This window comes from Rousettus aegyptiacus, unplaced genomic scaffold, assembly GCF_014176215.1.
Source record: "Rousettus aegyptiacus isolate mRouAeg1 unplaced genomic scaffold, mRouAeg1.p scaffold_m13_p_2, whole genome shotgun sequence".
NCBI lineage: Eukaryota > Metazoa > Chordata > Mammalia > Chiroptera > Pteropodidae > Rousettus > Rousettus aegyptiacus.
The window spans coordinates 164,044,236-164,057,196 of record NW_023416295.1 but is presented as its reverse complement, the minus strand read 5'-3'; the positions used below and the strand labels follow the sequence as shown (position 1 = coordinate 164,057,196).

The window sequence follows — 12,961 nt, the reverse complement described above, 5'->3', positions numbered from 1 at the left end:
ACGTTAAAAAAATATACATTAACAAGGCACTAGGTAGTTGAAATCGGTGTGTATAGCGCACTTAGAGCACATCTCACTTGGGACTGACTACATGTCAAGCGCTCAAAACCCACATGTGGCTTGCAGCCACCAGAATGGACAACATAGACCCAGATCCATGGTCCTCAATCTCACTGTGAACTGGAGTCACACAGAGAGCTTGTTAAAAATACACCCTTCTGGCCCTGCTTAGAGATTCGATTCATTGGATCGAGGGAGAGGCCCGAGCATCTGCATTTTAACTTTCATCGCAGGGGATTCCGATGCTGCTGGTCATTTTGGAACCGGTCAGCTGATAAGATGCAGCCCAGCAGTCATTGACTGTACCTCATAGAGATTGGCCAGATAGCCAGTGAGTACTCTTCCCTAATTCAACTGGTTAGGAAAAGCTTAATCTTGATTAGCAAAACAGAATTAAAGACATTTGATGACATTCGGTTGAATTACTTTTACAAATAAAGAGTGAAATCAAGGGTTTTCAAGTAGAGGGTGCTTGCTCTAGATAAGACCTCCCGATTAAAAATAAAGAATATTCATGGCATGCATTATGTTAAATTCTTTTAAAAGCCAATTAATTTTTGAAAGATCACTCAAACTTTCAAACATATCGCCAGCAGTAATTTGCTCAAACAGGAAAACTTCCCCGACAGATCATAGACATTTGGGTGGTAGCTACGGACTAGTAAGTGCAGCAATGAAGGGGTTGGGTGATCGTTATCAACATGTTTAATTAAGCATCTTCTGCATGCCAGACACGGTCCTCAGCCCTGAGGCCACAAAGGTGGCTTCCTATGAGAACATAGAAAGGAGAAGATTGATTACGCCTTGGAGCGTGGGGAACGCTGCTCAGATAAGAACGAAGCTGAGCCTCAAGTGACCACAGAGAGTTTCACAAGCAGAGGCTGGGAACCCTGGCGGAGTGAGCAAGCAGTTACTACTACCCGTTTACGGAATTGTGGGCACGGAGATTGGATGCCAGGGTGGAGAAGATGGAGATGATGCTGAGGAAACCAGCTGGACGTGGGATGGTGAGAGGCTTTGAAAGCCAGGCTCAGGCCTTTGGATTTGGTCCAGCAGGTAACGAGGCGCCATAACTGTAGCCACAGAGATGTACATAGCGGGGCCTCAGTCGATGATGGCTGAATAAATGAATAAATGATTGCGTGAGAACGAAGGGCGGCATGAAAATGGGGAAAATTGAAGCCAGGAGGCCCGTGAGGATGAAGGGCAGCTGTCCAGGTGAGAGATGAGGAATGATGCTTGGACCAGGTGCTGACGGCAGACGAGAGATAAGGCACAGATGTTTTCAAGTGACCCAGAGTAGGAAAGTCAAGACTTAGTGAAATTGCTGTAGGGGGGCACCTTCACTTATAAGGCCGAAATGCGATGCTATTGTGCCAGGAGCCGAACAAGTCCCAGGAGAGAGAGAGGATGCTTCTCTACAAGCCCAGAGGCAGGAAGACAGAGGAACCTTTCTCTTGGGTAGGTTGAGGACACTTCTGTGCATATTCCTCATTTTTTTTTCTTATTTAAAAATTTTTTCAATAGGGAAAGGTCATTTGGTAAGAAACGTAAACCATCTGTCCAATCAAGTGGCAGAGGGAGGACAGGGGAACAGGAGCCCTCGTCCACTGCTGGTGGGTGTTCTGACGCACATATTGTAGGGAAGTTCACATATCTGTGCATCCGGAGGTGGACGTGCACCAGAACGTTCAGATCAATGTTGTTTGTAGTGACAAAAATTGGAAGCAACCTATGTGTCTACAGGGAGATGGAGGAATAAAATGTGGTGCAGTCATGGGATGGAAATCGACAAAGCAGTTAAACTGAAGGATCCACAGGGTCGAACCTCAAGGCACACGGTGGAACGGAACGGGTGAATCCAAGGATACTGTATGCGGGATGACAGCACCCATGCACATTATGAAAACACAGCCGCGCTGTACGTCCCGATGTCATGTTTACACATGGAGAAAGTAAATGTGTAAATACATAGGCCGTACATGCGTGGTGAATTCATAATTAGAGGGTGAGAGGAGGGGGATGAGGGGGGAGTCAAAATGGGTTTCTACCTTGGTGATGACTGATTCCTACTACATATGCAGACCTCTCAAAGAGCCGAAGCAAATACACTAAACTGTTTGATCAATTGGGGATGATGGGTAAAAGACGGCTTGTTATATATCATTTGCTACACTTTGCTTCATCTCCAAAAATTTCCTTAATTGAAAAGAAATAAATAAATAAAAAAAGGTGGAGTGGGTGGGAGCCTAGAGGAAGGCTTGAAAACTGTCCTCCAAGTACCAACTGGCATCTTCGCACGGCAAAGCAGCAGCGAATGGTTCTGCAAAGGGCCTGCGGGCCTCCCCCGGGACCTAAGGGTGCATCGCGTGCACTCGGGAGCTCTGCTCAGGCAAAGGCAAGATAAACACATTTCCTGTGCTTCCCCTTCTCAGCCCTGCACCCCGGACAAAATGGGGGTTCACATCACTTATTGACATGGGTCCTCTTTACACCTCCGCCTCCAGTGACGTTCCTCCCCTGGTCGGCTGCCCCAGGGCAGACCAGGAACCTGAATTCGCTGCAAAGTGTCAAGTCCAAGTTATCTCTGTTTGTGGCAACACCAGAGACACATGAGAAAAAAAAAAAAAAAAAACAGAGAGAGAGAGAGAGAACTGGGCTGGGGTAAGCTAGGGCTGCTTTTGCATAATGGATTCCTACCCCCTGCTCTTTCTGACCATAGGCAAAGAGCTCCGAGGTCACGGGATTAAAAACAACAACAACAACAACAACAACAACAACAACAACAAAAACAGTAGGAAGTTGAAGCACGTGATGGGTGACATTGAGAGCAAGGAAGTGGTCCTATGACTAGCTCTGAAACAAGATAAAAATATCTGGAAGCTCCCTCCTTGCAGCCAGGAACTGCGCCTTCGTTTTCTTTATTTCTCTACTCTTGCACAGAGTGGGGGTTTGGGAAATGCTCGTTCAATAAGCGGAACTGCGAGGCCACATGCACACCCAAACACACAACGTGTTTGAGAACTAGTTTTGTTTTTGTCAGTTTTATCTCTCTCAGTGGGGCAGTGTCACCTATTGGTCAAGGATGTTGATAAACTTGGAACCAAGCGGCGTAAGCTCTTGGAATGGACATGGAACCTCTCTTTACTCAGCGCCTTCACTTGCAGCATCCTGAAGAGGACGAGACATGGCCCTTAGTACAAGAGCTGGCACATTAGAAGCCCTCACTAAATGTCAGTACTTTTCATGGGTTAGTCCTCAGGGCAAGCCGGGTGGTGGGCAATACCATGTCCATTTTACAGAAGGGAAAGCTGAGGTTCAAAGAAGTCCTGTTACTTGTTCGAGGTTATACATCTTCCTGGTCTGTGGCAATGCCAGAGTTTGAAGGCAGCTCATCCAATAGAACCCTCCCATCCCCACCCCCCCGACCTGTTATTGCAATAAGCTGACTCAAGGACCACCTTCTAGAGTCTTCTCTGGCTGCTTTGTTTTCCACCCCAGCAAAGGCTCTAGTGGGAACTCCCGCAGCCAAATGGACGCTCCCAACTTTTGCAGCGCCTGACCCAGAATCTGACTCAGGCCTAGGAAACTCTAATTCCCACATCAAAGCTGGGAACTCAAAGTCCCTCTGGCTCAGCACAGAGGAGGCAGAGTTCTGATGCAGAGAGAATACAGTGCGGGCTCCAGAGGACTTGAATCACTCCCCATGCACCCCAGGGCCGACACCCAGAGATGGACGGCTCCAGTGACGGCTTGGCCTTTGCATCCCAGGAGTTCCAAGAACTTCGATCACGCGTTCTCATAAAAGCTCACGCCCCTTCTGCCAGGTTCATGCTTCGTCGTATTGGAGTAAACCTGATCCCAGGCAGAACGCCCGGCAGGCAATGCAGGTAAAGTGCATTAACTCATTGGATCAAACTCATTCCCTCTACGAAAGCAGTGTCAGAACAGGGGGTTGAGCGCAGAGGGCACAGAGTTTTCACAGAAATGACCACCGAAAGCACATCCAAACAATATCTATGAATGGCGTCCTGGCCACCAGGCCGAGCTGTGAACTAGGAGCCGGATGGAGCCTGGCACAGAACAAGTGCTTGACGAGTGTGGAATAACAAACGGATGCTCGCTGGGTCCGTACAGCAGCCGTAAGAGGGAGGCGGTCTGGCCCACATTTTATGGGTTGAGAACACTGAGATTTGGGGAGGGTAAGTGGCTGGCCCGGGGCCCCACCGCGGCTGAGTCTGAACAGGGGCCTGCTCGGCGTGTGGACTTTCGAGCTGTGTATGTCTCTGATACTAAGCCTCCTCCCCAAGGCTTTACGATGAACAGATATGCTAGTTAAATCTGGCCAAGAAGGAAACCTGTGGTATAAACTTGAGGGCCAGATCCAATTAGTTGCCTGTTTTTTCATGGTCCTGGAGCTACGAATGATTTGCATATCTTTATACGGTTACATTTTAAATGGTTACATATGTCCCCATGTGATATCCTCCCTCTTGCCTCTTGGCCCACCAAGCCCGAAATATTGACTCCTGGCCCTCGAAGAAAGTGTGCAGACCCCAGAGAGTGAGGGTGCGCCGGAGGCCAGAGACCTCCCCTCTAGACCTAGGCCTTAGTATACACCACTAGCCTCGGTTGTCACCACGACACACTTTGCTGTGCCTGGCTAACTCCTGCTTCCCCATCGGTCTCGGCTTAGTTGTCCTTTCCTCCAGGAAGCCCTCTCTGATCTCCAGAGATCAAGTCGGGGGCCCTTCTCCGTGTTCCCGTTTCCTCATCCTCCCCTGAAACCCCGACTTCCTGGCGCCCGGCAAACTGCACGAGCACTGCCGCTTCCTAGTCCCCCACCCCATGGGCTGCAGACGTGGTGAGGGCAGGCACCATCCTGCCAGGGTGAAGAAGCAGCATAATGTAGCTGACCACACGCCCCAGTCTGCCGGAGACAGCAGCAGCGCGTGCCTGTGGACCCGCATAGCCATTAACGATGCCCCCTTCACCTTCCGAAGTGCCCCAGTTTGGCGGACTTGCTATCCACATAGTGAAGAGTAAGCTTAACAGCATGGGCTCTGGGGTCAAACCTCAATTCTTCCATTTTTCTGGCGATGTGACAACGCATAAGTCACGCAACCTCTCTGTGCCTCAATTTCCTCCTTTGTAAAACGGGAATAATAAATAGTGTTTACACCATAGGTTTGTTGAGAGGACCCAGTGAGTTAATATACTTAAAACGCTTACAACACTACCTGGCAATCGGCACGTGCCACGTAAAGGTCAGCTCTCGCCGTTGCACGTGCCAAATTCCCAGGACATAATGCAATGTCCTGGACATGGCAGACAGGATTCACACTGCCTGCATGATGTGCCTGACTACACATGGGGGACAAAGCCGGCCCCAAAGGCCAGCCTGCCAGAGCTGGTCAGGAGCAGTCCGCTGGAGCATCTTAGTTTGTGAGCTTCCTGCTCCAAGGGCTGAGGCTTGCAGCCTGGGTATAACAGCTCACGGCTTCATTTCTGGTCATCACTGTACTTTTCTAGATGTAGCCACTGATTTCAGTGTGAGATGAGTCCTCCCAGACTATTTTCTATATGTTCATATGCCTTTATCATGAGAGTAACCATATTGCAACCAATATTGCAATTTTTAAGATACACAGTATGGCACTGAAAGTATCTTTTAGCTACTTGCCATTGTTCTTCAACAGTTGAAGATGAACTTATTTTACTGGACTTAGATCTACCTTGTTCTTCCTAATTGTTGCAGAGTATTTCATAGTTTGGCAATAATACAGTTTACTTGGCTAGCTAAACAATTCTGCATTATACACAATGCCACAATGATTATTTCTGTGGGGCCTCTTTAGATGCTCTAGAGAAATTCTCCGAGCTGTTCGTCTATCTCTTTTTAAAGCAGACCCTTTCTCACTGTTTTCTCTATGACTGGCCAGAGGAAGGGCTCAGGTGTTGGTCTTAACGCTTCTACTTTTCATGCGACCTGGAGTCAGAAATCAATGTTTACTCCTATCCAGCAAGGAAACGACAAGCAGAGACAACTGTAAAAATAACGTAAAGATAATCCCAGCTAATCGAAAAGAGAAGTACACATGAAGCGATTCAACCTTCGGAATGCACAGGCGTGATAGGAAAGGGATGGCCTGAATCTCTGAGGGTTCCTCACGCAGTCTCTTGAACACAATTCTTCCCATCAACTCCCCTTGAATAGAAAGCGATTCGCTGGATTCTCACCTTATTTACAGGTACCATGTTTTTGTTTTTGTTGTTTTTAAAAATTTTTATGAAAACTAAATCTTGCTTGTTCTTTCTTTTCAATCCTTTCTCTGCCCAATTGATTTCCTGTGGCTACGTGGGAAAAACTTATATTTCAATCTTCACCCTAGTCTTAAGAGTGTGAGCCCACCTGAATGGGAAGACATTTGCCATTAGGCAAAATTAAAATTACTCTCAAGAACTTCATGCAAACGCATCCAGTTCTCCACACTGAGTCTACCCAGTTTTGATCTAAATTATGTTTTTGCACAGTGGTTTTAAACTAAATACACACACACACACACACACACACACACACACACACACACACTAGCATCCTGTCCAAGAGGTGTGTGCTTGAGTGTGGGGGACAGGACAGACAGATCCTGGCGATAGGGCTGGGGTGGGGGCTGGATTTTCCTTCAGAGTGAAGCACATGATGCCTGTGCCTCCATATTCCTGATGATGGTCTCCCTAGGGCTGCATCTCTCTCAGAGAAGCCCTAACTTCTCCCCGGTGTTAAGGGCCAGGTGTCTTCCTCACCCGGTCTCTAAGCTTGGGCGGGTTCCCAGGATGTCTTGGGCACTACTGTAAGACAGCACCTCATACAGTGCCTGGCACAGAGCAGCCTCAAATACAGGTAGTTATTATTCTTCATCATATATTTATAATTCTCAGGATGCTCAATAAAAAGTTGTTGAATGAATGTCTGAAAGAGAACCCTAAACAGACAATGCTCCCCTTTCCTCAGCTTCAGAGCTGCAGGAGGTGACTCTTGCCCTAGTCTTAACCATACCAACAAGGGTCTGATGTGTCAGCCTGACATGGGATGGAACAGTCATTAGACCCCACCCGTGGCCATGGAGAAAGCTTCCAGTGCAGCCCTAGCAGAAGGAAGCAGGTTTCTGTAGGAGGCGGCGGGCGGCTCACAGCCCGAGGCTGCAGGCGGGTAGGAAGGCATGAGGGCTGGCGCCAAATCAAGAACCAGGATGAGGGCCCCGGGAATTATTCTGAACCCGCTTTTCCAGCAGTAAACTTTTCATCCACAGTTCGCATCTCATTTCCATAATGTCAGAATGGGACCAGCCGGCATCTAAAGTTCTCCGCTGGTGTATGGCCACCCTACAAGTGTCCCCAGTGTTCAACAATGAAGAAACTGCCCAGTTCCGATGTAAACTGACTGTACCCATCTGTGTTCCCACCAGCAGTGCATGAGAGTTTCTGTTCCTCCACATTCTGCCAACACTTGCCATTGTCGGTCTTTCTAATTTCAGCTCTTTTGACAGGGCGTAATGGACTCTCGCTAGCTTTAGTTCTCTGATGTTTCTCGATGTTGAACATTTTTTCCCCCAACGTTTATTTGCCACTTGTGTATCCTCTTTAATGAAATCACTGTTAACATTATTTACTCACTTATAAACGGATGTTGGCTGATATTTCCCTTTTGATTAACAAATGAAAGGCATGTGTATAACAAAGACATATGCTGGAACTTCAAAAAAATACATGTTTACACCTTTGTGTTTTCTGAGAATTATAAGACCCAGATGATGCCGTGCTGAGAAGTGACGCATAGAAGCCATAACCACACTGTTGCCAAATTCCAGTGTGAACTCTCACCCCTCCACACACTGGTTAAGAACAGGAAACAGAATGACAAACCCCTTCTCCTACCCAACAGCGTTAAACAGAAATGCAGGCTTAGAAGGTCAACAGCAACTCGTATACCAGGAGACTGCACCCGGGCTATTTCTCAATAGGAAGAGTTACTAAAATGTACAGTTGTGAAAAAAATTTTTCTTTGGAGCTATTTGGAATATGATAACTGCGGGCAGAAAAGGCTATTTCTTTCAAAGGCATCTTGAACTAAAGTGGCTTCTTTCCATCTCAACTGGTAGCACTTATTCACTTCCCAGAGGCTGTCCGAAGACCACCGTGGGACCAAATCCTTGCCTTGCCTTCTAGCTGTGACTGTGGGCAAGTTCTTAAGCTCAGTTTCTGTATCTGCAAAATGGGCATCGTCACAGCATCTGCGTAATGGGGTGGTTGGAGGGCGCATGAGATCACCAGTAAAGCAGTCAGCCTGTTACACGGTACATAGTCAGCGTTCAAAAAATGTGAGCCATTGTTATCGATCATGATTACTCTGTGCTATCTAGGATGTCTATACATTTACTCACTGCCTCTACTGTGCAAGGTGCTTTTGAGAATTCGGTCAACAATCATTGGCTTGAAAAACCAAGTGAGAAGAAGACAAGGCATAAAGCACTTGGATGCTAAAATAATGGCCCCAGAAGTGCTGGTCACTGGCATGGGCCCTGCGGGCTTCTTAACGTAATTCCTAAACCCCCGGCCCTATCACAACCCCTCTGAGTACCTGGCAATGTCCAGAGCAGTTGCTTTGTTATCTGTAGGTTTATGGTATCTGTACAAGAGGAGGACCACAAACGAGTCTCCGACCAACCCCTACTGAGAGACAGAGGGAAATCAATTCACACTATAAAACCTTAGAAAAACAAAAAAACCCAAAAACTAAGACTTAACAATAACGGAAACAAGCGAAGGCTCTACTCAGCTCCTTTCTTTTGGTAGAGTAGTATCCACAGTTGCAACCCTTGCCCAGAAGACCTAACGTTCTAAGTAAGGAGCCCATGGAGATAGACATGGGGGAACTGAGTTCGTGCAGGCCTGGTTCCAGAATTAAGTTTACTGCGCTATAGCACAGCGATCATCAACCGAAACTACCTGGCCTTTAGCGTCTTCTGCACCTGGGTGAACAGGGACACGCCGAGGACTATCTCTGAGAGCCTGGCTGTCCCACAGTGTGGCACCTGCAGACAGTCAGCCAAGCCCTGGGTCATGGAAAGAGAGGCGGAGCTGCTGTTCATTTGACTTTCAGGAAAAGTCAGGTTGACTTTCTGTACTGCTGCATACAAATGTTTCTGAACGAATTTCCGAAACCCTCAGAAAACACCCGACTGTCTACCTGGGAAATCCTCAAATGGCTCAAGAGTAAGGGCGCGAAGAGATCCGTGTCTCGGGGAGTGCGCAGGTGGGGCGCGGTTCGGCACCAGCGGTACCAGGAGCTGTTAGTTTCATGCAACTTGCTCCGAATGCAAGTCCGGGCCCATCTCGCACACAAAATCCTTCATCAGCTCAACCGCGGTGACAGCGCCACCTCGGAGCATTTATTAAGTGCTCTTAGACGCCAGGCGCTCTGCATACATGATCACCCTTCATCCTCACAGTCGTCCTTCCTGCAAAGTGGGTTCGCTCCGGTGATGAAAGCGGAGACTTGCACGAGGTCTCACCGCTAATGAGCATTTGAATCCCTGGTCACTGACTCATACATCATGCCTTAATTGATTAACGTTGGAAAAATGAGAAAAAGGCATTCGAAATTTATCACTGGATGATAAATCACAGCTTTAGTTTTCTCAATACGAAGCAACTCTAAGCGACTTGAGACAAGTGTGTATATTGAGTCATAAAATAAGTTTACGTTGTTTATACCAAACAAACTAGTTTGCTTACGTGTAACTATCAAAGGACAGAAAACCACATTCGCAAGCCAGGTTGAGGAAAAAGTTTGCAGGAACATCCCACCCTTTCGGGAGGCTATGTATTAAGATTTTTAAAAACCTTATACCTAATGCTTCCAGAACAATAAGACAGATGAGGTTTTGCAGATGCGTTTCAGCATAAAATAATGCTAACCATCTGGATAAATAAGATAACCAAATAGCCATAACATCTTGGCAATCTCCAACATAAGAAAAATTGCTTGGGAGCTGAGATGAGGAAAAAAAAAATCCATGCCATTTGTTGGAGGAATTCCAAAATGATCACAGAGTTTACTGAGATTTCGACTTACGCTTGCATTTAATCATAATATATTTGCAGTGTGGGGGGGGGACTACAGACAGTCTTTGGAGGGAAGAGGTTACACAGATAATAATTCTTTACAGCTGTGGAGCACCTTGACTGAATAAAGGTGTCTGGCTTTTATTTTGAGCGTTCCAATGGCCCTTGGAGCTAGCGAGAGGCAAGGCTTCTCATTCTCCTTTACAGATAATAGAACAGGGTCAGAGAGGGAACAGGCTGAGTAACCCTGCCTGCCATTCAAGAGCAATGCTCTTCTCCCTACCCCAGGCGGATGCCATGCCTGCATGCCTGCATCCATCCATCCACTCATCCATCTGTATGTATATCCTACCAATTCCTATTTATTCTGTAATCCTCAAGAAAAAAGGAAAGGAAAGTCTCGTTTGGGCAGGAGCCACACCCACGTGTCTGGGCACAGTTTTGCAGGAAGAGTCCTTCCTTGCCAATAATACCATCAGCTTGGGGATTTGGAGCCCTGCCCTCCTCCTGGTCCTGCTGCGTCTCCTTGCTCCGCCCTCATTTCCATGCTGACTACCCCTCTGCCAGCAGGATGCACCTAGTGCTAACCGTTATGGGAACACTTCGCACCTCTCTGGCCTGCTGCTAATCCAACAGATTGGCAAAACTCCAGACCTGTCCAGGGGAACAAACACGAGCATGATGGAACTGAATCCGGGAGGGACGATCCGTTAGTAGTGAATTTTTCCGGAGCTGTAAACACATGCACGCATTCATCCACACATTCATTCCTTCACTCACTTATTCCGTCATCCATTCAACAATTAGCTATTAAGCCTCTACTGACTGCCCCAGCAATGTGCCCCAGGGATACAGTGGTGAACAAGATAAGATTCCCATGTCAAATAAAAGTGTCCAAATAGTTTATTTTCCCCCGCCCCCCCCCACTTAGGGGTAATAGTCTGGTGCTTGCAAATCAAGGATGCACCCCTCATTGAAATCTGGGGTGGGTGCTAGAGGAACCTCACAGTATCTTACCATTTCCTGAGGAAAATCAGTCCACTCCACCTGTTCTGAATGACATATTCTGACTCCACTGACTTGTCCCAGGAGCGACATGCAAACTGCTCGGTGCAGCCACGGCTGCACTTAGACCTTCAGAGGCCCCGAGCCCTGGCAGAGCCATAGGGCCCCTCCAAAAGGAGAGTCAAAGTGAGAACAAGATTCAACCACAATGTCAGGGTAGCTCCAACCTATTTCTGATTTTTCCCAAGGGGACTACATTGGTGATTTTTATAAATACCCCAAATTTCTCTCTCTCTTTTCTTGTGGCGGCTGGGGGAAGCATGTTTCCAGCTTCGCGAAAGCCTCAGCCCTGGTTTCCTCTGTCTGCTGAGTCATCTGTCACTGGGCAGGGCTCCGAGGTTGGGCCGGAAGACACCAACGCCTGCTCTCCCCGACCTGTTTCTACTCCCCACTCAGCCTCCATTCCTGCTTCTGCTCCTAGCTCTCCTGCCTCCTTCTCCCACTGCTCTTCCCTGCCAAAGGCCAGCAGCTCATCGCTTAAAGTGGATTCACAGCTGTCCCGTGGAGGTGGGTGCGGTTGCTCCCGTAAGGCACATTTGGAGTGGGAGGCACAGAGCAGGCCAGGCATTTGCCTGTGGTGCTGGCACGGGGTCGGTACTCAGTGAGTGAGTGCTGTGGCTACGGCACCTCCCTAAGTCGGGTCAGGAGCAGCATTCAAACCCAGAACCCGATTATCTGTGCTTTCGGCTACATTATGCTGCTGCTACTACTGAGATAAGTATCCGTTGCCACAGGGGCAGCTTTCATTCCCTAATGAGGTGGCTTCGCATGAGAAATCAGAGAGCATAAAGGTCAAGTCTTTACACCAGCGGTCCCCAACGTGTTTGGCACCAGGGACCGGTGTTCCTATGAGACTCTAATGCCTGATGATCTGCGGAGGAGCTGAGGCGGTGATGCTAGTGCTAATGGCTGCAAATACAGATGAAGCCTTGCTCGCTCGCCCGCTCAGCCGCTGCTCACCTCCTGAGGTGTGGCCCAGTTCCTAACAGGCTACAGACCTGGAACGGTCTGTGGCCCAGGGTTGGGGACTCCTGCTTGAGACAGTAGAGAGGGCACCATTACTAACGCTAGTCTCTCCCCCCAACCCCGCCCTGCCCCCTTCTCCCAATGTTGGTTTGCTGAAAAATAAGACCAGAAACCCCAGAGAGATGAAAACCTTCAGCCCGAGACGTTGCAGATGTTACCAAAACGGGGGTAAGCAGGAGTCGACTGAAACCGAAGACCGATTTCGCGTCTGATGGTTTCCTGTCACCAAGGACACAACTCAAATAAAACCAAAACCATGCTGTGCCCACAGGCAGGGGAAGCCGACGGAGTATCGTGCATGTTCCGCATGCCGCTGCTCCTACCTGCATCATCTCGGTCAGCCAGAGGCCCCCGTCTGCTGCACATCATGCTCGGACGAAGGCCCTCCGAGGGAGCCTGCCCGATGCTCTCGCTCCTTCACCTCTTCTCACCCCGATGGAATTTGCCGTACGATAGATACACTTCCAGTATGGCCCAAGCCCACATCATATTATTTCAGCATACGCCAAAATAGCCTGTGACACACGTTCCTCTCTCTCTCTTTTTTTTTTTTTAAAAAGTGAAAACACAAAGAAATGTAAAAAGAAAATGGGGTATATGAGTGTTTCTAGAATGCTCTGACTAAGAAACAGAGGGGTAAACAAGTTTCTTTTCATTGCAGGACTTATCAGGGCCTTTTAGTGTA

The 12,961-nt window shown here is 48.1% G+C and overlaps 1 protein-coding gene and 1 long non-coding RNA gene across 4 annotated transcripts in view; one reads left to right on the top strand and one right to left on the bottom strand.

Moving 5' to 3' along the window:
* Positions 1-12,961, bottom strand: part of CHST11 (carbohydrate sulfotransferase 11) — a 237,034-nt gene that overhangs the window by 45,375 nt on the left and 178,698 nt on the right. The gene's annotated exons all lie outside the window — the stretch shown is intronic.
* Positions 11,552-12,833, top strand: LOC118613753. Its single transcript, XR_004955793.1, has 2 exons — positions 11,552-11,757; positions 12,386-12,833. It is a non-coding gene; the product is annotated as an uncharacterized LOC118613753 (long non-coding RNA).